This window comes from Cetorhinus maximus, chromosome 8 (genome assembly GCF_964194155.1).
Source record: "Cetorhinus maximus chromosome 8, sCetMax3.hap1.1, whole genome shotgun sequence".
NCBI lineage: Eukaryota > Metazoa > Chordata > Chondrichthyes > Lamniformes > Cetorhinidae > Cetorhinus > Cetorhinus maximus.
Window position 1 is genome coordinate 113,340,276 of NC_135886.1, and position 3,591 is coordinate 113,343,866.

The window sequence follows — 3,591 nt, forward strand, 5'->3', positions numbered from 1 at the left end:
GAGGAGGAGGGGGGGTGGTGGTCAGCAACAAGGGCAGAGGAGTGCCTCCCATTCCCCTTTCAAATGTCCTGTCCCTCGATCAGGTGCTGATTGCCTTTGATTTTTTTTTCATAGAAAAACATATTTAATGTCCTTTAGGTCCCACAAGTACAAATAATAAAGCATTCACAAAAATGGCAAGCTGCACCTCAAACGATTCAGTCAATTGCCATATTCTACCAGAAAAACTAAGGACAAAAAAATTCTAGGGCTCAAAATGATATGTGTGCTGTCTCCACAATATTCTTTTCCATGTTTTCAGGTATACAGCAATCTTCACTATACTTGCTCTGAGGCTTCCAGCATGAGAGTGCTAGTGCCTCTGATAACCACCATGCCAATGTTATTTTGCTGGCCCCCAGGTGCCAAGTCGACAGATTCATCCACAACAAGATTCATGAAGGGGTTGAAGCCACGCAGAATTCCTTGCACATGCCTCCCACCATTCAGTTGGAGGGACAGTATCTTGTCCATGAACTTCTTGAGCTCGGGCAGATGGGCTTTGCTCATGTTTCTCAGTGGGGTTGTTTTTTATTTCTCTCTAGAACTTTCCCTCTCTCTCTCTCTCTCTTTCTCTCTCAGCTCCCGCTGTTCCCTGAGTCGCACCCACAAGGTACCCCCTACCCCCCATGTGACAAGCAGCTTGCACAGATTCACCTGTTGTACACGCTGTAAGGTGCCAGGGCCACTTGCAGCTGGGTTAATACCAGTGGAGATGGGATGAGGCCCTGAAGTAGCCACTTAAGGGCCTCAATTGGTGGCATGGCAGGAAGTTCAGCCGCCCATCCAGGGCCTCCGTACCCAGAAGGCGGCAGGGTACAGGTATGCCACCACCCCACCTAAGTAAATGTCCTTCCCCGACCCCCTTCCAAACTCACCACCAGCGAAAGCAGAAGATTCCACCCAATGTGTGTGCTCCAGTTTTGTTTTAAAGTTAAAGTAAACTTAGTTCTTAGTTGTAGAACATTATTCAATACAGTGCTGTTTTATTTACCTTTGTGGAGAACAGAATACTTGTGAAATCTTGCCGTAGTTGCTATAGCTGTCAGGAGATGCTGAGATTAAGTATAAGAGTGTCTGAGTGTGACATTGTTTGAGCTGTGCAGCACAAGAGTGCTTAGTCTGTGGTACTGATGCCACAGAAAGCTCAGGGAAAGTTACTCGGTGTGAGTTGCTATGGTTACAACACTGCGTGCACTGTAGGTGAGTGCAAGCACACAGCTATTTGATTTTTCTCCCCCCAGTTGCTTGCGGGAGGCTCATCACAATCAGGTTTCTGTCTCAAATATAGTGAATAAATTCTGTAACCTTCTTCCATAAGATAACTTTTTATACATCATGTTTTGCAGGGCATTACATTATCAGCTTTTCAAATCATTAAAATCTGCAACAGAAACAGAATAGCATTTACTACTGAAACGCTAATAGATTTTTGTCTTTTATTAACAGGGTTTCACACTTAACTGCTTTGAGTTGCTGTTGCCCAGCGAGTATCTTCTCATATCTGAGCCTATGCTCCAACTTAGGAAAGAAGGAATAAGAGACAGGTAAGGAAACACATTATGGATCACAATGATGGTTAATATTTTATTACAAGCTTTGTTCTTTACATCAAGAGCTAATGACTCAATAATGAGTACTGTTTAAAGTATGACCTTGTATTGTATTTTAGTTGCAAATGAATCCATCACATATATTTAATCAATTATCTTGTATTTAATTTTTCATAAACTGCTATTTTAGTTGTAGTTTGCAGTTGTATAACAGAGCCCTTGTTGATATTCTGCGAGATGATAAAGTTCAGTTTTATTTTTGTTTTATCTACCATTAATTTAGCACTAAAACTGAAGAGAAAGTAAAACTTATTTTTGTTGCACTTTTACTGAAGGTAAGATCCCTTTAATTTTCTCCCCACCCCACTCTCTATGCATTCTTCTTTGACTACTTACCAATTATAATGAATATGCTAAGCACATCACCTGATTGCCTAACATCCATTGATGTTACTCTGAGCCAGTCAATGGGAGGAATCCAGCAATGTATTGTGAAAGAATTCCCCCTCTGCCCAGATCGTGCTCCCCAGTGGTGGCATGGCTTAAGTCTGGAAAATTAGCAGCATGGAATCATCAAAACTGCATTTCCTGCTGGCTTGGCATCACCCTGCTGGGACACCCTTCCACCTCCATAAAGCTGTGGCGTATAGCATCTGCAGAATGTCTTCAAGTGTGAGGTGGTCATGTAGACTGGAATGACACTGTTAATCTGCTACTTGCAATTCTTTTGAGATCTTGAAGCTGTGTCACAGGATGTGTACATGTGGTTGATGTGCGAAAGTAGATGTTGTGCAATGACAATGTACTGAACAAATATCCTGGAAGAAACCAGAGTTGTACCGTACCCCGGAGCTTGATCTTCAGGTTTGAGGCTGCCAGGTGCATTGTTTTTCTGAGTTATTAATGACAAATCAAATCTGATTCAGGGGTTGTATTTCCACTTTTGTGTCCAGTAAAACTGTTAAGCCTACGAGTGTCCTTATTTGAATACAATCCATAAAATGGCACGTTTAAATAGATTGGGCTGGAACTTGACTATGGAACCAGTAACTAGCAGATGGTAACAGCGGGATTTTGTGACCAGACTTCCAACGGGTGGAAAAAAAAGGGCATCTCAGAGAACCCTATTAGCCCTGGTCAAGCACACTATCAGCTAGAAACTAGCCCAGCCTGGGAAAAGATATCTTGGATAGAAGTTCATTCTTGATGATTAGGGGTAGCGGGAAAGTGGCGGGGATAGGGTGCTATTCGGCACCTTGTGTGGCTGGACGGTCAGCTGAAATTGAGCAGAGTGTGTGTGATACCTGCTCTGCTCAGGGATCTTGAATCATGTCTTAACCTTTTGAAAGAAAAGAAAAAGGAAGACTTGCATTTATGTAGCATATTTTACAGCTTCAGGACATCCCTAAGTGTTTTACAAACAACTAATTCACTTTGAAATGTAGTGGCTGTTGTAGTGTAGGGAATACGGCAGCAAATCTGCACAGAGCAAAGAGATGTGATGGATTGGGGAGGAATGAAATATTGACCAGGTGATTTGTTTTGGCACTGTTGGTTGAGGGATAAATATTGGCCAGGAAACCAGGCAGAATTTTTCCACTCTTCTTTTATATCCACTTGAGAGGGAAGGCGGGACATCGGCTTAACATCCGATCCAAAATGCATTACCTTCAACAGTATTGCACTGTCTCAGCCTAGATTGTGAGCTCAAGCCTCTTGAATAGGATTTGAACCCACAGCTTTTGACTGAAAGGATGCTACCGTGAATCCAATGTTTGTTTGTATAGTTCAGCTTATGCCTAAACCTGTCTATAGGAGTAACTCAAATTGTAGAACTGAAGAGACCGTTAGGTGCCATGCACTATTCTGTCTCTCAAGCACAGTGGACAAAATTTTTAGTTCGGCGGGTGGGCGTGCGCCTGACCCGCTTGAGTGTAAAATGACGCACTTTGACATTGGGCGAGCGTCCCGACGTCAACGCGCAGTTGCGCGATATTTA

At 42.9% G+C, this 3,591-nt stretch overlaps 1 pseudogene; it reads right to left on the reverse strand.

Annotated features, from left to right (window-relative positions):
* Positions 1–266: 266 nt before the first annotated feature.
* Positions 267–601, reverse strand: LOC144683898 (small nuclear ribonucleoprotein G pseudogene; annotated as a pseudogene).
* Between the last annotated feature and the right edge of the window lie 2,990 nt (positions 602–3,591).